Source organism: Bos javanicus, chromosome 10 (assembly GCF_032452875.1).
Source record: "Bos javanicus breed banteng chromosome 10, ARS-OSU_banteng_1.0, whole genome shotgun sequence".
In the NCBI taxonomy this organism is placed as follows: Eukaryota; Metazoa; Chordata; class Mammalia; order Artiodactyla; family Bovidae; genus Bos; species Bos javanicus.
In genome coordinates this window covers 36,695,338-36,719,969 of record NC_083877.1, presented here as the reverse complement: position 1 = coordinate 36,719,969, position 24,632 = coordinate 36,695,338, and the positions used below count along the sequence as shown (strand labels likewise).

At 41.8% G+C, this 24,632-nt stretch overlaps 1 protein-coding gene and 1 pseudogene across 20 annotated transcripts in view; one reads left to right on the top strand and one right to left on the bottom strand.

Annotated features, from left to right (window-relative positions):
- MGA (MAX dimerization protein MGA) overlaps positions 1–24,632 on the bottom strand; it is a 147,633-nt gene that overhangs the window by 99,454 nt on the left and 23,547 nt on the right. For 15 of the 20 annotated variants that reach the window (XM_061430833.1, XM_061430838.1, XM_061430843.1 and 12 more), the window contains exon 1: positions 235–343. The exons of 3 other annotated variants lie outside the window; for them this stretch is intronic. The gene's annotated coding sequence lies outside the window, so the exon portion shown is untranslated. Of the gene's footprint in view, positions 1–234; positions 344–24,632 lie in introns of those variants that run through there. 2 more of the 20 variants (XM_061430837.1, XM_061430848.1) reach the window with 2 other exon arrangements.
- Positions 37–24,546, top strand: LOC133255223 (N-terminal kinase-like protein; annotated as a pseudogene).

Here is a 24,632-nt window from a genome sequence, read left to right as displayed (position 1 = left end):
ACGCGGAAGTGAGGCCGGGGACGCGCGCGAGGTGACATGCGCAGCCTCGCTCAGAAGACCATAGGCGCGCGCCAAAGGCGGCCCCGCGCAAGGCCCGGCCTGGCCGGGGCGTGCGAAGATCGCTCAGTGGAACGCTCCTCACACCGTAAAAAATACACAAGAGCTTCAAACTCTCGGAAAACTCCAATCCGGCCAGTACTAAGGAGACGCCCTCCACCCGGGCCCGAGAGTTACCGTGCGGGGCGTGGCCGGCCTCACCCGGAGTCCTTCACATCCCGCTGGGGGCGGGTTATTCTGTTCGGTTCGCACACCGTGTGTCCGCTCCAGCTGAAGAGCCTGCGCGCGCATAGGACGTACACGTCATCGCGCACGCGCTCCTACCCGCTCGGAGCCCGTCGCGCAAGCGCAAAAGGAGGCGCGAGCAGCACCTCCCTCGCCCCTCCCCCAACGCCAGGAGGCCAAACGGCCCGGGAGCTGCGACAAGACCCTTGGGACCCGCCCCTGGAGCTGAAGCGGCTGCCTTTCCGGGTACCACCAACCGAGAAAAGCCTACTGAAGCTTCCAGAATCAAGAATGGCGAGGCAGGAGGGAGGCATCCCAATTCCCTCAGCCTCGCACACGAAGCCTTCGTGAAAACTGTGAAACCTTTGCCCGCGGCTTTTCTCATCTGTGCCTGCCACCTTTTCCCTTGGGCTCCTCGCTGGCCCCGCCCCTGCTGCGCCCAGCCCCACCCACGTGAGATTCCGCAGCCTCCAAGGCTTTACTAGCCCGTCAAAAGAATCTGAGATCTTCCTCCCCAATGTGCTGTGGTCTTGGAGAGGACCACGACGTCGGGAAACCTTGAAGAAAAGATCCTGTGAGACGGGTGATCAATTTAGCAACATCCACGACCGAAGACCACTAGTAAAGTAGGGAGGAGTCCGAAAACCTCAGTGCCAAGTGAGAAGGGAAGAAGAATTGCTACTAGCTCACCTGATAGAAAGATGTCGATAAAAAACAGTAAAACGTGAAAATGAGAATTTTGCACGATAGAGGGTATTATCCAAGGTTAATGCCCTGATCCTGAGTTTTTAATTTTTGTTTGTTCGAGATATTTAAGCTATGAGGCACAAACAAAAAAGTATGATGTTTCAAGCAACTGCTGAATTAACTTGATGGTATGATATTTCTCCCAACCAAATATCAAAAATATCTTCTTCCCTACCCCTTACCTACCCCCATTACAAGCCATTCTTTCTTCTCTAACATCCAGTAAAAAGACAGTCGTTTAAAGTGGGAGAAAAGAGGCAAAAGAGAAGTAGGAAGTAAGAGAGCATAAACTGTGGTCCATGTTTCCACTTTACTGTCACTCTCTTAGAAGAATTGGCAAATACTGAGAACCTGTTACCGGCTAGGTGACTTAATATAAAACGCTGTGAAGGAGAAAGAGGCGATTACAAGAAAACAGCCAAGAAGAAGAGGCTTATCCAACAAGACTTATTAATCTGTGCTGGACTCCAGGCATATTAGGAAGGGTCTTCTTTCTCTTCCTTCTGCTCTTCCTGAGAGGATACGCCACACCATGAGGAGAAACTGCTGAAATAAGTATGGAATGGAAAACATGCAGGCTAACGTTGACGGACTTCTTAAGTTGCTCTGAAGCCCCGCATTCAAGCACTGTCAACCACAGCATTACCAGTGCAACAAAAGAATAATATGCAAGATCCTAGGCAAAACTGAAAAGTAAGTTTTCCACACCTTCCTCCTCTTCCCTGACTCCAAGAACCTCTTTCCTGGAAGCCACCTTTTCAGAATCTCCCACCTTATCCAAGAATGCCTTCCTCTCAAAAGTCTAAGGTTTCCTCTTATAAAATTTGCATTTTCTGAAGCAAAAATAAAATTTGTGTTGACTTATTATTTAAGCATCTAATCCTGAAGTCTAAATGAACGATGACTGGTTAACAACCATGTCTAGCCCGAGATGCATCCCCAGAAGAACAAGTTAACATTGGAGAATCTGTGAGGACACCTTGGTGGTGAGGGAGAATGGAGTTTTTCTTTTGCTTCTCTCTCCTTACACCAAGAAAACATTATGAAATGCCAGGCACTTAAAAAAATTCAAGATTCAGCACTGGATCTCCTGGTGGGAGAGGTAGACTACTTGTATTTTTTCAGAGTGGAATCTGCCTAACCTATAAAGAGCTAGAGATGTACTATCAAGAATCTGAGAACTTATTAAAATGTTTTTATATGTAATCTAAAAATAACATTGCCACACCATTTTAGTGGCCTGTTTTTGATTTAACATCATTCTCTCTCTCTTTAGTCACTATGTCGTGTCTGACTCTTCTAACTCCATGGACTGTAGCCTGCCAGACTCCTCTGTCCATGGGATTCTCCAGGCAAGAATACTGGAGTGGGTTGCCATTTCCTTCTCCAGAAGATCTTCCCAACTCAGGGATCAAACCCAGGTTTCCTGCACTGCAGGCAGATTCTTTAGCAAATGAGCTACAAGCGAAGCCCAACATCGTATCATGCTAGTACCACTTTTTTCTTTTGGCTTCTTCAAGTAACCTCTGTGTTTACATTCAGTGTTTAATGCAGTGTTTCTCAGACTGGGATCCTTGGGTGTATTCTTTGCATATATAAGAATGACTTCCTTTAAAAGGCTTATATAATCCAACTTTTTAAAATTCCAAACTAACTGCAAGAATTGATGCTTGTGAGTTTCACAGGCAGACCTCAGTGGTTCAGTTGAAGAACACTCAGTGACTACATCTCTGCCCAGTTCTGGAATATTCTAGGAGTTTCCACGTGACATTGGTTTGCTGGTGGATTCTGTTTAAGTTGAATCCACTTAAATCATTGGGACTGAGTGGTTGAATCACTGGGGCCGAGCTTCAAGTGCCAGGAGATCCTGCTCCTTTCTATTGGAGTTCTCTCATTTCAGTTAGAGAAATGAGCCCTAAACTCACTTTATTCATCCAGCCTGAAACAAAAGCTTTCCCTTGGATTTCCTTTGCTGGGCTTTCAAAGAGATTTTACCAAGTATTAGGGGGGTGGGGATAAAGAATGCATGCTAAATCTGGCTAAAAAGTACAGTTTTGAACCAAGATTCTTTATAAACACATAAACCCTATCAATTTACATGAACATTTTTCCTACTCAACAAATATTTGAGTGCCTTGTATATGCTGAGGAGAGAAGACAGGCAACTCATGTACTGTTAAGATGTCTGCACTAGAACTCCAAAGAGTTGGCACAACTTAAACAGAATCCACCAGCAAGACAAACTATACTCCTTATCCAGTCTATTCAGATCCCACCTTCCCAGTTCCAGTTTCTACTGAAGACATACCTCCCTCAAATGACTAAAAGAGAAAATGATGACACTCTTCAGATGAGACCAGCACCACCCCTCATAACTCCTGGGTTGCTATCCCGTTTATACTCTCTTGTTGTTCAGTTGCTAAGTCGCATCCAACTCTTTGCAATCCCATGGACTGCACCACGCCAGGCTTCCCTATCCTTCACGATCTCCCGGGGTTTGCTCAAACTCATGTCCATTCAATCAGTGATGTCATCCAACCATCACATCCTCTCGTTCCCTCTTCTCCTGCCCTCAATCCCTCCCAGGAGCAAGGTCTTTTCCAAGGTCTATTCTTGCCTCGAGAACTCCATGAACAGTACAATATCTTATTTCAATACAATAAAGACTATTCTTAGAATATGAGCTACATACAGACTAGGTCGCAAAAGCGGCTTGTTTTTGTTTTTTAACCAAAAAACAACAACAACAACAACAACTTTTACTAGCCACGTTTCACTAAAAACTTATGTGCTAGGCAGAAAAAAAAGAAGGGATCATATCAGCTTATATACAACTCCATCTTTGCCTACTATTTATTATTGCAACTAAAACCAACTCATATAGATAAAGTACAACTGGCTCAGCATGTATAACTTAAAAGTGTCGGGTCTTAAAAGTGGCAGGACTCCTGCCCTGAAGCAGCTCTAATAATCTATCCAATGAATAGCTTTAAAAGTTTCTTAATCAGGGACTTCCCCGGTGGTCCAGTGGTTAAGACTTTGCCTTCCAATGCAGGGGGTGCAGGTTCGATCCCCAGTCAGGGAGCTAAGATCCCACATGCCTCACAGCCAAAACCAAAACAGAAAGTAGAACCAATATTGTAACAAATTCAATAAATACTTTTTAAAAATGGTCCACACCAAAAAAACTCCTAAAAAAATAACTTTCTTAATCAGTATAGTAATATGATTAAAAGCATATTTTAGAAAATATCTCTTAATATCTATTAATAAAAGTAAGAATGGAAAAGAGAAACAAATGTGGTGGAATGTTATCAAAGTTCATGAAGAAACACCATTTCCTCTTGCTGCCCCATATCTTAAGCCTGCACAATCATATTTCTTACCCTTTGCCTAAGATCTTCTCAGATCCCTCAAACCTAACTTACTTATCCTTCATGCCTAGATTTAAATCTCCTTCTTCAAGAAACTTTCCTTAACCATCAGTATCAGATATCTCCCTATTTTGTGCTCTCACACTACCATGTATTTCTTACAACACCTGCCACAACTGTAATTATTTTTTAAATTATGCATTAATGAATGTTTTGCCCACTAGACTGTTTGCTTGCTTTATTCTAGCACCTAGCACAATCCCTGGAACAGACCAGACACATATTTGTTGAACAAATGAATATGAAACTATAGGTCCCAGTTTTCTAGGCAAGTCTAAATATCAAATATTGAATTACTGTGTAAAAATTTGGGATTTGGAAAACAGGATCATACTACTTTAAACCATATTCACATTAATAGTAACAAACAAACATCCTACTTTGGCCAACATTTTCCAAAAGTGTACAGTTTTTGTTGTAGTACCACTGACTCTTAAATTAATTTCTCCTGAGAGGAATGGATAAATATTATTGACAGGGCAGATGCTTCAAGAGGTAAGAACAGTTCTGAAGGAAAATCCAACTAGTTGTTGACTGCCTTTGCATGCATGACTTTTAATTGACTATTACCTGGGAAATCACCAAAGGCAAGCAGATTCTTTGCATTGGGAGAAATTCTGTGATTCCATAATTTATCATCTGGTAACAAAAGCAAAAGTCATAACAGAGACTGCCATCTGCATATACCAAAAAATCAGTAAATATCTTCAAGATGAAAGGATAACAGTGAATTTGCTTTAGTAATATTTAAAGAGGGAGATGTCAGAAATCAGTAAAAAATAAATGAAGTTCAGAAAACTAGTTTCAAAAAAAAAGAAAAAGAAAAAAAGAAAACTAGTTTCAGAAGGATTACAAAGCAAAAACAGAATAGGTCTAAAAGAAAAGTAAACAATAAATATTTTCAATGTAGTATTGAGCCCTCAGAAGAAACATCTTATCCAGGAAAGCATAAAAAGAAGAACAGGAAAAAGTTTATAGCCTACAGCAGCACAGGGATTTAAAACACACATGGGAGCATACAAAAACAAAAACTAGAACTACTGGCCAAAGAAGATGACCGAGAGACAGTAAACTGCAAGACTGGAATCAAGCAAAAATCAAGAAATCTATGACAGAAAAATACACTGAAAATTTGTCTGCAAATGCATATGAAAGAAATCATGCTTACTTTGCAAGAAGGGCACACTGCCTCATGGAAATGAGCTATGGTGATCAACATAGTGGTTCCGAGATTACTGCTGCTGCTGCTGCTAAGTCACTTCAGTCGTGTCCGACTGTGTGTGACCCCACAGACGGCAGCCCACCAGGCTCCCCTGTCCCTGGGATTCTCCAGGCAAGAACACTGTAGTGAGTTACCATTTCCTTCTCCAATGCATGAAAGTGAAAAGTTGAAGTGAAGTCGCTCAGTCGTGTCCAACTCTTCGCAACCCCATGGACTGCAGCCTACCAGTCTTCTCCGTCCATGGGATTTTCCAGGCAAGAGTACTGGAGTGGGGTGCCATTGCCTTCTCCGTCCGAGACTACTAGTACACCACAAAACAGTAAAATTTCCCCAAAAGATTTAAATGACTATCACAAGGTAAGCAGATTTTTATCTTACAAAGTATACCACCTACTATTAACCATTCTTTCTTAAAGAATGGACTTTTTTTATTTTTTGCAGGGGGCCATTCCTCATGGCTTGTGGGATCTTAGTTTCCCAACCAGTGATTAAACCTGGGCCTCCTGTAATGGAAGTGCAGAGTCCTAACCACTGGACTGCCAGGGAATTCCCAAAATAATGGGTATTTTAAGACCAAAAATCAAGGAGACCGTATCTCATGAGGAATAATAGTCATTTATTTTTAATACATTTAGATAGAAAAAAATGTACTCCACTGTCCTTATTTCATGATATACCACTGAAAATTTGCAGCAGGTGTTTAGAAATGACTGCTAGCCATATACCAAGCTCCCTGGATAGCTAAGATTTGGTCTTCTGGGGAAAAAAATAACATAAAAGAGGCCTGGGCCAGGTTAATAAATCACCTTGCCAAGAAGTCAAGAGTCAGCCTTTCCTCATCAGAAACAGTGGAAGGGAAGAAGATGTTAGAGCCAGGAGACACCCCAATCCAGACTAAAGGACAAGCACATGATTAGCAGGCTACTCTGAGTGTATGTGTTAGTGGGGTGCAGAGAGTATTACTGAAAACAAGATACCTTTACCACTGTGGCAAGATCCTACACCCTTGATAGAGATATGTGAGAACAATGCAGTGAAACCAAGCACCAAGGTCAGACTGAGTGAGCCACCCACTCAATCAATGCATACTTAAGAAACACTGTGGGATACATAGTGGCTCATGGTAACAAAAGAAGAGGTAGGTCAAGCTACACTTCAAGCATTATCAGACATAAGGGAAAAACAGTTCAGTTGCTCAGTCGTGTCCGACTCTCTGCGACCCCATGGATCGCAGCACACCAGGCCTCCCTGTTCATCACCAACTCCCGGAGTCCACCCAAACTCATGTCCATTGAGTCGGTGATGCCATCCAACCATCGAATCCTCTGTCATCCCCTTCTACTCCTGCCCTCAACCTTTGCCAGCATCAGGGTCTTTTCAAATGAGTCAATTCTTCGCATCAGGTGGCCAAAGGATTGGAGTTTCAGCTTCAACATTAGTCCTTCCAATAAACACCCAGGACTGATCTCCTTTAGGATGGACTGGTTGGATCTCCTTGCAGTCCAAGGGACTCTCAAGAGTCTTCTCCAACACCACAGTTCAAAAGCATCAATTCTTTGGTGCTCAGCTTTCTTCACAGTCCAACTCTCACATCTGTACATGACTACTGGAAAAGCCATAGCCTTGGCTAGACGGACCTTTGTCAGCAAATTAATGTCTCTGCTTTTTAATATGCTGTCTAGTTGGTCATAACGTTCCTTCCAAGGAGTGTCTTTTAATTTCATGGCTGCAGTCACCATCTGCAGTGATTTTGGAGCCCAAAAATATAAAGTCTGACACTGTTTCCCCATCTATCTGCCATGAAGTGATGGAACTAGATGCCATGATCTTAGTGTTCTCAATGCTGAGCACCAACTCTTTCACTCTCCTCTTTCACTTTCATCAAGAGGATCTTTAGTTCTTCACTTTCTGCCATAAGGGTGGTGTCATCTGCATATCTGAGGTTATTGATATTTCTCACAGCAATCTTGATTCCAGCTTGTGGTTCTTCCAGCCCAGCGTTTCTCATTATGTACCCTGCATAGAAGTTAAATAAGGGTGACAATATACAGCCTTGACGTACTCCTTTCCTATTTGAAACCAGTCTGTTGTTCCATGGCCAGTTCTAATTGTTGCTTCCTGACCTGCATATAGGTTTCTCAAGAGGCAGGTCAGGTGGTCTGGTATTCCCATCTCTTTCAGAGTTTTCCACAGTTTATTGTGATCCACACAGTCAAAAGGTTTTGGCATAGTCAATAAAACAAAATAGATGTTTTTCTGGAACTCTCTTGTTTTTTCGATGATCCAAGGGAAAAACAGTGGGGTTAAAAAAAAAAAAAAACAAACTTGTTTATCTGAGAAGTAAATCTGAGATTTTAAATATAACTTTAAAACAAACATTGAAAAAGGATTGTATAATCTTTACCCTTACTAAGAATGTTAGCTGTGATCTAACCACTGGAGGGCAGGGAATACCTATTAAATGAAAGGAAAAGGATGTATTGAAATACAGAATATAAAGATTATTCAAGCAAGCTGAACACAGTACATTATCCAAATTATCTATATATAGATTGTAGAGATCACACACAGACCTGATATTTTTCATTCCAGATTATTGCCACCCAACAGTCTCTAAATAAGAATATAATCGGTTAAGAAATATGTGTTAAGCACCAACTATGTGCAAGGCACCGAACCAGGGATAGAAGAATGAATAAAAATAAGTCCCCTGGAGTTCTAGATGAAAAGACAGGATAATAATATTGCAAAGTTATTTTTGGCAGTTTGGAAAAATCCTTCTAGGAACACCATAGGAATGCACACAGTCTAGGGATTCTAAAAGGTTACAAAGAAGAGAGGACTTTTGAGCTCGTTCCTGAAGGAAAAATAAAATTAATGGGAGAGAAAAGAAAAACAATGAAGGCAGTAGTTATATAGTCAGTAAAGAGAACTACAATAAACTATTTAGAATTTGGAGATAGGGATGTCTTTATAAAATAATGAAGATCAATGCAACAAGTACAATTAGTACCGTGTAGACGTAACCTACCCCAAGAAATGGATTGGACACTGGGGAAATATTTATCCAGTCTATAACTCCACGATGCTCATGATTCACTCATTCAAACATTTAGATCCCTACTCTGTACTGCCAAACATTTATCAGGGGTGTACAAAAGAAAAACTAGAGAAGCACAGGGAATGAAGAAACTGTCACTGAAGTATCATGGAAGACTTAGGGTTAAATAAAGGATGTCTAGAAGTCGACAAAGCAAAGGAGGAAACGTATCCTAATTAGAAAATAGTTTGTGCAAAGGTACCTGACATAAAATAGAATTCATTAACTCCTCCAGTCAAACATTTTTTGTGTATTTACCATACACAGATCACACAAACAAGACGTGATTTCTGCTCTTAAGAGCTTGCAATCAATTATCAGATAATCAATAATGACAGCAAAAAATAAAGCTATTGTTTTATGCCTTTCTGTCCAGGGAGAAAACAGAAGCACAAATGAAGGATAGCTAAATCAGACTAAATCAAAGCTATGGTTTTTCCAGTGGTCATGTATGGATGTGAGAGTTAGACGGTAAAGAAGGCTGAGTGCAGAAGAATTATGCTTTCGAACTGTGGTGCTGGAGAAGACCCTTGAGAGTTCCCTGGACTGCAAGGAGATCAAACCAGTCAATCCTAAAGGAAATCTGTCCTGAATATTTCATTGGAAGGACTGATGTTAAAGCTGAAACTCCATACTTTGGCCACCTGATGCGAAGAACTACTTATTGGAAAAGACCCTAATACTGGGAAAGGTTGAGGGCAGGAGAGAAGGGGCCGACAGAGGATGAGATGGCTGGATGACATCATCAACTCAATGGACACTGAGTTTGAGCAAACTCAGGGAGATAGTTAAAGCAGGGAAACCTGGCATGCTGCAGTCCATGGGGTTACAAAGAGTCGGACATGACTGAGCAACTGAACAACAAAACCAGACGACGGAGGTTAGAAAAGAACTCCCAGAAAAAGTGAAGAATGACTAGAAATTAACAAGGTATGAAAGAGCAGCAGGCATAGTGGGTACAGAAGAATAGTACTTCAGACAGAAAGCAGCCTGTGTAAAGACAGAAGAGGGAATACATTTCAGGGGGCACAAGTACTGTAATATGGCTACAATTAAAAAAGTCTGTGATCTATGGAGAATTATAGGTCTAGAAAAAGCAAAGGGGCCATATTTCATATTACCTAGCAAATAAGAGGTGGAAATTCATCTTATAAGAAACAAAAGACAAAAATGTATAATGTGGGATTCTGCCTGTTGCTATTCAATGTTAAAATGCTCTACTAAAGAAACTGAGAACCTAAAAACTGTCATTCAAGGGATTATAAGAAGATATATGAAATACTCAAATTCACATGTTTTAAGAAAACTACTTCTGGCCACTGGTTAAGACCATGTGGAAGATGACAAGACTAGAAGCTAATCAGACTTCTCTCTATATACACCTACATACTTGCTCACATCAGAAACTCAATTCTTGACACTTGCCTCTTCCTTACCTGCCCAAAGGTCTAGCCAATCACCAAATTTTCCTGTTGTTTCAACATCCCTGACTTACTGATCATGATATGATCTCAAAAAGCACCACATAACTGCCCTTACTAGAACTTACCACAGTTCTAATTTTTATACTTAATTGTATAATTATTTCATTGTCTTATTTCTTCCCCTATCCCACCACCCCCACAAACTGACTAAATTAGAAATTGTATCCTTTTTAACCTCAACATTGTACCCTCAGTTTCAATTACAGTGCCTAGCACTTTTGAGTGTGTGTTAGTCGCCCAGTCATGTCCAACTCTTTGCCACCCCATGGACTGTAGCCAGCCAGGCTCCTCTGTCCATGGAATTCTCCAGGCAAGATTACTGGAGTGAGTTGCAATTTCCTTCTCCAGGGGATCTTCCCAACCCAAGGATTGAACTCGGGTCTCCTGCACTGCAAGTGGATGCTCCTACCGTCTGAGCTACTAGGCAGGCCTAGTTGTTCAGTTCAGATCAGTCGCTCAGTGGTGTCCGACTCTTTGCGACCCCATGAATCACAGCACGCCAGGCCTCCCTGTCCATCACCAACTCCTGGAGTTCACCCAGACTCACGTCCATCTAGTCAGTGATGCCATCCAGCCATCTCATCCTCTGTCATCCCCTTCTCCTCCTCCCCCCAATCCCTCCCAGCATCAGAGTTTTTTCCAATGAGTCAACTCTTCCCAAGAGGTAGTCAAAGTACTGGAGTTTCAGCTTTAGCATCATTCCTTCCAAAGAACACCCAGGGCTGATCTCCTTTAGAATGGACTGGTTGGATCTCCTTGCAGTCCAAGGGACTCTCAAGTCTTCTCCAACACCACAGTTCAAAAGCATCAATTCTTCAGCGCTCAGCCTTCTTCACAGTCCAACTCTCACATCCATACATGACCACAGGAAAAACCATAGCCTTGACTAGACGAACCTTTGTTGGCAAAGTAATGTCTCTGCTTTTGAATATGCTATCTAGGTTGGTCATAACTTTCCTTCCAAGGAGTACGCGTCTTTTTATTTCATGGCTGCAGTCACCATTTGTAGTGATTTTGGAGCCCAGAAAAATAAAGTCTGACACTGTTTCCACTGTTTCCCCATCTATTTCCCATGAAGTGGTGGGACTGGATGCCATGATCTTTGTTTTTTTTTTTTTTATCTTTGTTTTCTGAATGTTGAGCTCTAAGCCAACTTTTTCACTCTCCACTTTCACTTTCATCAAGAGGCTTTTTAGTTTCTTCTTCACTTTCTGCCATAAGGGTGGTACAGGCACTCAATTTAAAACACTTTAAATCCACACATTTCATTCCACCTCCGCTACTGCCACCCTAGTCCTAAATAACAACAGCTCTTCCCAGAGCCACTGCAATGGCTTCTTTTTTTCAATAGACTGATCTCTAGGTGCTCATTCTAGCTCTTCCCTAGTCTACTCTCCACACAGCAGCAAGCGGCACTTTCTAAACATAAATCAGTTCATGTCAACTCTGCCATTTATGATCTTCCATTAGCTTTTCATTTCAGTCAGAATAAAATCCAAACTCCTTAATATGACCTACAGATCTTTGCATTCACGTCAGTCTCCCCACAGAGAAGGCGATGGGACCCCACTTCAGGACTCTTGCCTGGAAAATCTCATGGACAGAGGAGCCTGGTAGGCTCCTAAGAGTCAGACACGCCTGAACGACTTCACTTTGACTTTTCACTTTCATGCACTGGAGAAGGAAATGGCAACCAACTCCAGTGTTCTTGCCTGGAGAATCCCAGGGACGGGGGAGCCTGATGGGCTGCCATCTATGGGGTCGCACAGAGACACCACTGAAGCGACTTAGCAGTAGCAGTAGCAGCAGTCTCCATATAATGTACCATACTCCAGACAAAACAACCTTCTGTTCATCAAATGCTCCTAACCCTAACCCTTTCTGAGGCCTTTGCATCACCTTTTCTTTTTGCCTGAAATGCTTCTAGTCCTCACAAACCCTCAGTTAACATTTATTCATCTTTCAAGTCTGTGTAAATGCCACTATCTCAATGGTATCCCTACTGCCAACTCTAAATTCTCTCAAAATATCTTGTTCTGTTACTTCATAACACTTATCAATATGTGTGATCACTTACTTGTGACCATATAATGTCTATTTCCTCCACAAATAATAAAAGCTAACATTTACTGAGCATTTTACGTATATTAACTCATTTAATTCCAATAACCAATGAAGCAAGAATTCTCTCAACTTCAAAGATGAAACTGAGGTACAGAGAGGTTAAGTAATTTGCTCTAGGTCATAAAGCAGTAAGGAGAAAAATTTGAACCCAAAGTTCACACTTTTAAATTGCTATACTACTGAATAACCTTTAAAAGAACAGAGTAACTGTGTTTGCTTTGTATATCATTACATACTTAGGCCTAGTGCTAAATATAAATCAGGCATTCACATATTTGCAAAATCAATGGATTAATAAACAAGAGACAGATGATTGGATTTGGAGGCATAGTGAAAGGGATAAGAATAAAGTGGGATAGAGTCAATGACAACAGCATTGATTTTGGACATGTAGAATTAAACATAGCTCAGGAACATGGCAATGGCACCCCACTCCAGGACTCTTGCCTGGAAAATCCCATGGGTGGAGGAGCCTGGTGGGCTGCAGTCCATGGGGTCGCTAAGAGTCGGATAGGACTGAGCCACTTCACTTTCATTTTTTCACTTTCATGCATTGGAGGAGGAAATGGCAACCCACTCCAGTGTTCTTGCCTGGAGAATCCCAGGGACGGGGGAGCCCGATGGGCTGCCATCTATGGGGTCACACAGAGTCGGACACGACTGAAGTTGACTTAGCAGCAGCAGGAACATCTTAGATCTCAACTTCTTAATTACAAGACCACAGACTTTTAAGAAGTTCATGAAGGAACACTGTAAGACAATATGCAAAACCCTAAGACAGCATGCAAGACTTCAGCATTTCTAAGAGATCACATAAGGCAGTCTAATGGTTTTGCAATGCTGCTCAGAGCACCACAAATTACAATAAAGCAATAATGACAACAGCTTTTCAGGCACTACATTTATCCGTATGTGTTGTATTTTATATTACCAGTGCATACCCTAAGTCAAAACAAGAAGATAAAACTGAGCTTCAAATATCATACTTTTAAGATACAATGAAGTCTAGATAATTTTGTTATCAAACTAGATTAACAAAGCATTAGGTTGATTATGCAATGATACTACAGCTGTGCTGAAAGAATACAAAATACATCAATAGAACCAGAATAAGCAGTCATCACAGTATTTCCAACTCATGGGAAAACACAATCAGAAAAATTAGAAAACTTAAAAAGAGGATCTCTTCACAGCTGATTTTCTTCACAAAAATAAAAATGAGGATGGAACCAAAATAAGCTTGTGAGTGGCTCATTTGTTAGCCACAAGGAAAGCCTTTTCAATGGTGAGTTAATTAAATCAACTTATAACTATAGCAGTCAAAGAAATGTGTCTATAGAAAATAAATTTGAGATTATAAACCTTTTGGCAAAAATAGTAGTTCAAGGAGCTGAAGACATTTGATTTCAACATCAACAAAAAACTATTTCATTCATTAATTAAAAAACAACCATACAATATCAAGGCAAATGATTTTGAGTCCTTTCCTTGGCTCTTGATGAGTCAGATAATTAGCCTGTATGAATAATCTGCATATAGACAAGAATATTTTCAAAGAAACTTCCCAAACACTAATTTAGTGCAACCTGAAGAGAAATAGATTTAAGGGACTAGATCTGATAGAGTGCCTGATGAACTATGGACTGAGGTTTGTGACATTGTATAGGAGACAGGGATCAAGACCATCCCCATGGAAAAGAAATGCAAAAAAGCAAAATGGCTGTCTGGGGAGGCCTTACAAATAGCTGTGAAAAGAAGAGAAGCGAAAAGCAAAGGAGAAAAGGAAAGGTATAAGCATTTGAATGCAGAATTCCAAAAATAGCAAGAAGAGATAAGAAAGCCCTCCTCAGTGATCAATGCAAAGAAATAGAGGAAAACAACAGAATGGGAAACACGAGAGATCTCTTCAAGAAAATTAGAGATACCAAGGGAACATTTCATGCAAAGATGGGGTCGATAAAGGACAGAAATGGTATGGACCTAACAGAAGCAGAAGATATTAAGAAGAGGTGGCAAGAATACACAGAAGAACTGTACAAAACAAGAGCTTCACGACCAAGATAATGACGATGGTGTGATCACCCACCTAGAGCCAGACATCCTGGAATAGGAAGTCAAGTGGGCCTTAGAAAACATCACTACAAACAAAGCTAGTGGAGGTGATGGAATTCCAGTTGAGCTATTTCAAATCCTGGAAGATGCTGCTGTGAAAGTGCTGCACTCAATATGCCAGCAAATTTGGGAAACTCAGCAGTGGCCACAGGACTGGAAAAGGTCAGTTTTTCATTCCAATCCCAAAGAAAGGCAATGCCAAAGAATGCTCAGACTACCGCACAATTGCACTCATCTCACACGCTAGTAAAGTAATGCTCAAAATTCTCCAAGCCAGGCTTCAGCAATACGTGAATCGTGAACTTCCAGATGTTCGAGCTGGTTTTAGAAAAGGCAGAGGAACCAGAGATCAAATTGCCAACATCCGCTGGATCATGGAAAAAGCAAGAGAGTTCCAGAAAAACATCTATTTCTGCCTTATTGACTATGCCAAAGCCTTTGACTCTGTGGATCATGATAAACTGTGGAAAATTCTGAAAGAGATGGGAATACCAGACCACCTGACCTGCCTCTTGAGAAACCTATATGCAGGTCAGGAAGCAAGTTAGAACTGGACATGGAACAACAGACTGGTTTCAAATAGGAAAGGAGTACGTTGAGGCTGTATATTGTCACCCTGCTTATTTAACTTCTATGCAGAGTACATCATGAGAAACACTGGGCTGGAAGAAGCACAGCTGGAATCAAGCTTGCTGTGAGAAATATATCAATAACCTCAGATATGCAGATGACACCACCCTTATGGCAGAAAGTGAAGAGGACCTAAAAAGCCTCTTAATGAAAGTGAAAGAGGAGAGTGAAAAGGTTGGCTTAAAGCTCAACATTCACAAAACTAAGATCATGGCATCTGGTCCCATCACTTCATGCCAAATAGATGGGGAAACAGTGGAAACAGTGTCAGACTTTATTTTTTTGGGCTCCAAAATCACTGCAGATGGTGACTGCAGCCATGAAATTAAAAGACACTTACTCCTTGCTGCTGCTGCTAAGTCGCTTCAGTCGTGTCCGACTCTGTGCGACCCCATAGCCGGCAGCCCACCAGGCTTCCCGTCCCTGGGATTCTCCAGGCAAGAACACTGGAGTGGGTTGCCATTTCCTTCTCCAATGCATGAAAGTGAAAAGTGAAAGTGAAGTTGCTCAGCCGTGTCCGTGTCCGACTCTTAGGGACCCCATGGACTGCAGCCTACCAGGCTTCTCCGTCCATGGGGTTTTCTAGGCAAAAGTACTAGAGTGGGGTGCCATTGCCTTCTCCGACTTACTCCTTGGAAGGAAAATTATGACCAACCTAGACAGCATATTGAAAAGGAGAGACATTACTTTGCCAACAAAGGTCTGTCTAGTCAAGGCTATGGTTTTTCCTGTGGTCATGTATGGATGTGAGAGCTGGACTGTGAAGAAAGCTGAACACCAAAGAATAGATGCATTTGAACTGTGGTGTTGGAGAAGACTCTTGAGAGTCCCTTGGACTGCAAGGAGATCCAACCAGTCCATTCTAAAGGAGATCAGCCCTGGGTGTTCTTTGGAAGGAATGATGCTAAAGCTGAAACTCCAGTACTTTGGCCACCTCATGCGAAGAGTTGACTCATTGGAAAAGACTGATGCTGGGAGGGATTGGGGGCAGGAGGAAAAGAGGACGACAGAGGATGAGATGGCTGGATGGCATCACCGACTCAATGGACCTGAGTCTGAGTGAACTCCAGGAGTTGGTGATGGACAGGGAGGCCTGGCATGCTGCGATTCATGGGGTCGCAAAGAGTCAGACACGACTGAGCGACTGAACGGAACTGAAGTAGAATCTGCTAGGATGCATTACAACCAATAGGGTAAAAATACATGTGGGCAGAAAAGGGCTTAATTGGACAAATTTACAAAGTTTATGAAAATTTAGGAAGTTTAAAGCCTATAGTTATTCACTGCATTATTCATCAGAAGGTACTTTGCAGAAAATAACTGAATATCTTATTTTATTCAACTAGTAGTGTCAGTGATTAACTTCCCTCTCATGGACTTTACTATCTTTGATTTCAGGAATTTTTGTCAGAAATAGAAGACGAATATCCTGATTTGCCCTACCACTAAGTAGTAGGCTTAGCAGTGGTAACATTTTACTGTAATTTTCTGAGCTAAAATTTTTGTGAATGAGAAGAACTGCCCTAAACAACTATTAATGAACAGTGAATAGCCTTGTAAATTAGCTTTTCCTACAGACCCCATAGGGGCTTCCCAGGTGGTGCAGTGGTAAAGAATCTGCTTGCAATTAGGAGACACAAGAGATGTGGGTTCAATCTCTGGGTCGGGAAGATCCCCTAGAGAAGGAAATGGCAACCCACTCTGGTATTCTTGCTTGGGAAAGCCCATGGACAGAGGAACCTGGCGGGACACAGTCCATGGGATCACAGAGTCATACATGACTGAGCAACTATACATGCACGCACACACAGACTTGATAATGCAAGTTCCTCAAATAATTTAAAAAACAGAACTTTCATATGACCCAGCAATTCCACTCCTGGGAATATATCCAAAAACAAAAAAAAAACAAAACGACACTAATTCAAAAAGATAACATGCACCCCCATGTTCACAGCAGCATTATTAACAATTGCCAAAATATGGAATGAATGGATAAAGAAGATGTGATATATCTTCACACAAACACACACATACATACATGCTGAAAAAGTTATACACACACACATACACACAATACTACTCAGCCATAAAAAAAGAATGAAACTTTGCCATTTACAGCAATATTGATGGACTTTGGAGAGGATTATGCTAAGTAAATCGGACACAGAAAGACAAATACTTATATTCACTTATATGTGGAATCTAAAAAATAAAACTAGTGAATATAACAACAACAACAACAACAACAAAAAACAGTCTCATAGATACAGAGCACAAACTAGTGCTTATCTATGTGAAGGAATAAAGTAGGGGTTGAGAATTAAGAGGTATAAACTACTATGTATAAAATAATTAAACTAGAAGGATATATGGTATGGCACAGGGAATAAAGTCAATATTTTATGATAACTATAAATGGAATATAAAGATTTTCTCACAGTTCTCTCTTTTCACTGTGATCTGTATCTCCACACAGCCAGAAGTGATTGCCATTCACTTGCCTTTCTACTGAAGCTTCCAGATCATGATCACCCTCCGTCATGGCCCCACATTCAAGATATATCTTCTCCTCATCACTAGCATCTTCTGATCCCTTAGTTATACCTCCTTCACTGAAAACGTAGGAGCCCAGTTCCAAGTAATCTTCTCTACTAAGTTTCCTATTACAATTTTGGGAGATTTCAGTGTCCATGAAGATTACCCATCCAATTAATGTCCATTAGAATGCACAGACCTCTTCAGTTCCAAGGATTCTTAGCTCAACTCTATATTAACCATCTATTTTCGGCTCTTTATCCTGAATCACACCATCATTTGAAACTGCTCTCCCTCGATTACTCCAAGAGCTCACAAAAATCTTACTCAGACTTTACTTACTCTATTTAATTTACTTACTTTACAGAAACCTCTTGTCCCTCAAATCCTGATTCCTCCAACCCAGAGCCTATGGTTGGACGTTTAAATATCTCAGCAGCAACTTCAGATTTGTACCCATTCTCTGAACCTGACCACAACACCACAGTTCCAGGTCCACAACCTCTTGCTCCTTCCCCTTTGCCTCTCTCTATCCTCTTCTTCCCCGCCTCTTTTATCACCTGCCATTTACTCTTCCACCAACTGTGAGGGGGATTCCACCCTTAGCCCCCTACTGAAACTGCTTTTAAGGTCACCATGACTTCTTAGTCACCAAATGAGTATATTTCCTGTCTTTTATTTTTTTTTCTTATATACCAATGTACTGTATTTGACACTTTTACTGTCTCCCTCCTGAATTTTTCTACTCTTTAACACGCTGGCCAGCACACAGCATACACTCAAATATATTTGAATAAATGCATAAGGGTACAAAATGAAACATCATCATGCACTTCTCTAGAGAGAATGAGTATGAGTCAATAGCCCATGAAACATTCATGGTAATTAACCAAAACTCAAGGACCAAATTAGACTAAGCAGCATGTATGAGTAATGAAACAATTAGTTCAATTACATGATTTTCTCCAGTCGTCCTCAACACCATAAATCATAAACAGAAAACTAGGACTGATGATAAGCAAGGGCAAAGTAATGAAAATTCTAAAAGAATCTAGAGTGCTAAGAAAACACTTTTTTTTTACAAAAAGAAAAACTTTTGTATTTTTTTTTTTTTACTAAGTACCATATGATAAACTCCCTATACATGATTTTAAAAAGGACTATGCCTATGTGTCATGAGGACACATGGAAAAGAAAAGAGCTAAACATTCATCAGTCTGCAGCACTAAATTATTAAAAATTCATAAATAAACTTGAAGTTTAGTTTTTCAAAAGTTATGAGAAGTGAACTAGCTGAAGATACACATGAGAATGTAGAATTACTGCCATCTCAAGCCAAACTTAAACTACAGAAAATTCACTTTGTTTCTAAGCAGATCTCTTCCCACACATTTTCCCTTAATTATTCCTACTGTCAGCATTTTAAATGATTTCAGGTGCTAATGTCAGCAGCAGTACTTAATAAAATGCATGCCTGATTTATATTTGGAAAGGTTTCTTTACAAGATAAAGACACAGGAACCAAACATTATGGTCCAAACACACCAGAATCCTCTATACCTTCTTGCTATCTGGAGTATTTTGATATAGCAAACTATATAGTCTATACAAAGCAAATGGCTTTCTCCAACACTTGACTACTAACAATAGGCTACAGATTTGTACAGCATTTTAAGTTTCTAAAGCATTTTAACATATATTCATTTCATTTTTAACTCACACCAAGTCTATGAAACAGGCAAGGTAAGCATTTATACTCTTTTACATCATGAAAAACCTAAGCTGTTCTCATTATAAATCCCATAGCTAAAAGCGACGATCAGGTACCATCGCCTACAAATTTTCTCCTCTCTCTCCTACTCCTTTGTCTTCAACCATTCTTATCTCCTTCCTATCCATCATAAAGGAAAATGTATTTCTTCTTTCTAAAACTAATCCCCACTGAAACTCTTAAGACTAAAACCCCCAACCTTCTGTAGAATCTTCAGTTAACTCCTTTTTCTCACCCACAATATCTGCCTTTCCTCTAACTCCATCTCCTCATTCTATAAATATGTTCAAGTCTTCCCTTCTTAAAAAAAAAAATCTTTTTTCTCTCAACTCTATTTGTCCCACAAGCTGTGACCCACTTTCCCTCATCCTTTCACTAATAAACATTTAGAGTCTACAACTGAAGGCACCTGTACTACACTTTCATCACTCCACTAAAACGTTTCTTATTAAAGGTCACCAATGAATTCCTAGTGGCCAAACTCAATAACCACTCTTCAGTTCTTATCCTTCAGTTTTTGGCTTTTAACCTAAGGTATCTGACACCACTGACCACTTAACCCTTCCTAAAACTTGCTTCACCCCTGGGCTCTACTGTGTCCCCCTCTCCTTATTCTTCTACCATTGACTTCCTTCTTAATCTCTTTTACTTAATTCTCATCTTTTGCAAATTACCTACATGTTGATCCTCTGCAGCATTCCCCCTTTCCTTTTATCTCTTCAGCTAAACACACTTTGTGAGGTCTCTTCCATTCCCAAGCCCTAAGGAACGAACCATATGCCTATGATTTCCTAAACTCTATGGTCTCTACACAGTCTTTGTTTTCGACCCTTATGCTGGGAAAGATTGAAGGCGGGAGGAGAAGGGGATGACAGAGGATGAGATGGTTGGATGGTATCACCAACACAATGGACATGAGTTAGAGTAAACTGCAGGAGTTGGTGATGAACAGAGAGGCCTGGCGTGCTGCAATCCATTGAGTCGCCAAGAGTCAGACACGACTGAGCAACTCAGCTGAACTGAACTGCTCCTTTGAAGGAAAGCTATGACAAACCTAGACAGAGTATCAAAAAGCAGGAACTTTGCCAATAAAAGTCCGGCTAGTCAAAGTGAAAGTCACTCAGTCGTGTCCGACTCTTTGTGACCCCATAGACTCTATAGTCCATGGAATTCTCTAGGCCAGAAAACAGGAGTGGGTAGCCTTTCCCTTCTCCAGGAGATCTTCCCAACCCAGGGATCAAACCCAGGTCTCCCGCATTGCAGGTGGATTCTTTACCAACTGAGCCACAAGAGAAAGCTATGGTTTTTCCAGTAGTCATGTACAGACGTGAGTTGGACCATAAAGAAGGCTGAGCACCTAATAATTGATGCTTTTGAATTGTGATGCTGGAGAAAACTATTGGGAGTCCCTTGGACTGCAAGGAGATCAAACAGGTGAATCCTAAAGGAAATCAACCCTGAATATTCATTAGAAGGACTGATGCTGAAACTTCAATACTTTGGCCCCTGATTCAAAGAGCCAATTCACTGGAAAAGACCCTGATGCTGGGAAAGATTGAGGGCAAAAGGAGAAGGTCCTCAGACAGGAGCTTTCCCGGGGAGTTTGGGGGATAAAGGGATAGCAAGGAGACATTAGGACTGAAGAGAAGGGATATAGAGGAACAGTAATAGAATATGAAGTCAGAGAGTTTAATGAGGGAGGAGGATTCTTAATGTCCACCAAAGTCCCTAAGTATCTCCACTCATCTTTGCTGAGTATGCCAAAACCCAAGGCCTAACTGTTGTCTGATTCTGAGCCACTTCTACAGCTAATCACATAGGCAATTAAGGAAGCCAAGGCAAGACAACCACAACATAACCACTATACAACTGCTCACTCCTGGGAGGAAGGTGAGCGCAGACAGGGGAGTTGGAGATTTGGGGGCAGTAGGAGATCAGGGCTCAGTTTTGGGCAGGTCAAGTTTGAAATCCTGTTAGATATCTAACAGTTGGGTAGACAACTGAATATGAGTGTATATTTCAGAGAAAAGGCAAAAGCTAGACGTATAAATTTGGAAGTCATCAGTGTAAGAGACTCGGAGAAGGCGATGGCACCCCACTCCAGTGTTCTTGCCTGGAAAATCCCATGGATGGAGGAGCCTGGTGGGCTGCCGTCTATGGGGTCGCACAGAGATGGACACGACTGCAGCGACTTAGCAGCAGCAGCAGTGTAAGAGACTAAATGAGACCAGGAAATAAAGTTGGGTTTTTTGGCTGTGCCACAGGACTTATAGTATTCAGTTTCCTGACTGAATCCAGGCTATGGCAATAAAAGCCTGGAATCCTAAAGCCACCACGGAACTCCCACAAAGTTTTTTTTAAAGGGAATGACCAAGATATGAGCCCTGGAGCATTCTAACACCGAGAGGTAGGAAGATTAGGAGGAACTAGGAAACACCAAGGAGGACAGACCCTGATATAGGAAGAGAACTAGGAGAATGTGATGTCCTGGAAGCAAATGGAAAAATGGTTTCAAGAACAGGGAAGTAATCAACTGTGGCAAAACTGCTGACAGATCATGTGAAATGAGGAATGACCACTAGACTAACAATGTGGAGACAGACAGTCACAGGTATAATTCTAGAGGACTAATGGGTCAAAAACCTAATTAAATTCAAGGGAAAAAATGATAGGAGATTAACTGTAGGTATGGAGACAAATGAAAATGAAAGTGTTAGTCTCTCAGGCCTGGCCTCTGTGTGATCCCATGAGAGTTTCACTCTAAACAAGCATTCATTTAGTCAGTGAATGATGAATGAATGCATCCCTAATCCTGTCAAGTGTGCAGAAAATTAGCATACTTTGCCTATGGAAATATTTATAAAACAGTATAATCTCTTTGGAAAAGACCCACTACCCACTCCAATTGGTTTTTTAAATGCATAAGATACACAGATAGATAGATATCTCTGGAAAGGAATTCACCAAAATGTTAAAGCACTGGTTATCACAGCATTGCAAGATTACAGCTGACTTTAATTATCATCTATTTCTGTATTCTTCATATGTTCTAAAATGAACATGTGTAGCTTTTATAATCAATAGCTTTTAAATGTTCATAGCCTCTGCCTCAGAAAGATGTATCTTAAGTATTGCTTTTAGGGAAACAACCTGAAATTTAGAAAAGGTTTTATGCACTAAAATTTTTATCAGCAACCCTGTCTGAAACACTCTTTTTTTGGTCCACCACACAGCTTGCAGGATCTCAGTCCCCATACCAGTGACTGAACCCAGGCCATGGCAGTGAAAGCCTGAACTCCTAACCACTAGACCACCAGGGAACTCTCTGATGAAGAATTAAAAAAAAAAAACAACGAATGTAGAAAATCTCATAAAAGCTAAATTGCATTTAATTATACATTTGATAAGCCACTTTTAGTGAAGCACTTCCCTGGTGGTATGGTGGATGGGAATCCACCTGCCAATGCAGGGGACATAGGTTTGATCTCTGGCCCAGGAAGATTCCACATGCCACAGAGTAACTAAGCCTATGAGCTGCAACTACTGAGGCCCTCGCACCTAGAGCCTGAGCTCTGCAACAAGAGAAGCCACTGCGATGAGAAGCCAGTGGTGGCGGTGCAGCCGGTGGGGCAGTGAAGCCTCTGCAATCACACCGCAACAAAGAGTAGCCCCTGCTCGCTGCAACTAGAGAAAGTCTGCACACAACAACAAAGTAAAATAAATTTTTTAAAAAATCATTTTCAACGAAAGGAACAGTCCCTGAAATAAGACACAGCATGTTTGCTTCTCCCTGGTTATGATACTTCTACGTGGCAACCTTGTAGGAATAGACTCTCCATGATCCCTAGGAGCAGATGGTCAAGTCCATGCTGCTCCTGGCCCCAAAGCTGAACAAGGACAACCTCACTGTGGAGCTGATGAAGCTCTTTGCGCAGCTGCAGGCCAAGGACAAACAGGGCCCCATCAGCTGCAACACCATCTGCCTGGGCAAAATCAGCTCCTATTTCAATACCAGCACAAGACACAGGGGCCTCACCTCTGCCTCTAGGTGGCCACTAAGGACCTATTTGCATCATCTCAGGTCACAGGTGTTTTGGGCTTCACTGCCACCCATAACTTTCACTCGATGAACAATTAAGCCCACAAGATCCTCCCTGCCTGTGCTCTGCAGCCTCACTGTGGGTTCTGAGAAATCCACGCAGGATGAGGCCTTCAAGGCCATTCAAAGCTGCCTGTCCAAACTGGAATCTGTGTCAGAGGACCCCACACAGCTGGCCAAAGTGGATTTCTCACGTAGCCAGCTGGGCAGGCTGGGCCATGACAGGAGTCACGTCGCTCACTTCTATACTGATCTACGCATACCCCATGGCTTAAGCCAAGACCAACCTCCCCCAGAGACTTGTGCCTGAGGGACATCCTGCCCCAGACCCCACCCCGTGCCTGCCATACCCACGACCTCAGGCCACTGGGAGACACAAAAGAGGAGGGCAAGGATACAGAAGAGGACAGCAGTGCTGGGAGGACGAAGCCTGGGGCGGCTTCGAGTAGGAGATCAAATGTGTGTCGACCAAGCAAGACTGCTACAGTACTGAGTACCAAGTACAGTACAGTACTCTGCCTGGGCTGGGCAGAGCAACAATCCAGCCACAGATCCCCAGAGTCAGACTGAAACAGTTGGGAAGCTGAGGGCTCATGGGAGCAAAGTTGGCAGGAGCACATCTCCCAGAGCTGTCCCTGAGGATGCACAGCTGGCCAGTGAGTACAACTGGGGTAGACCAGAGCTTAGAGACAAAGGTGATCCCTTTGCTGCCCTGTCAGCACATCAAGAGCTGGTGCCCAGCCAAGACCAGACTCTTGGTATTGATGACAACTGGGAGGACCTAGAGACTGAGAGCCGATAGGCAAAGACTGAGCTAGCCTAGAAGAATCACAAGGAATATCAGCAGGAGGTGGAGGCCAACCACACTGAGAAAAAGGTGGCCAAGGACCTTGTGAAGCTGGACTGAACCCTTGGGGTGGGCACTTCCCAGTTACAGAGAGCAGGCCCCAGAGATGTATGTATTATACAAGCCATGTGAGCCAGGCTGGCCTGGCCAGGCACACCTCACATGTGTACAATCAGAGCCACAGTAAATCCTATTTTAAGGACAGAAGGAGGGAGGGAGGAGTATATGACAAGGCTCCCAAC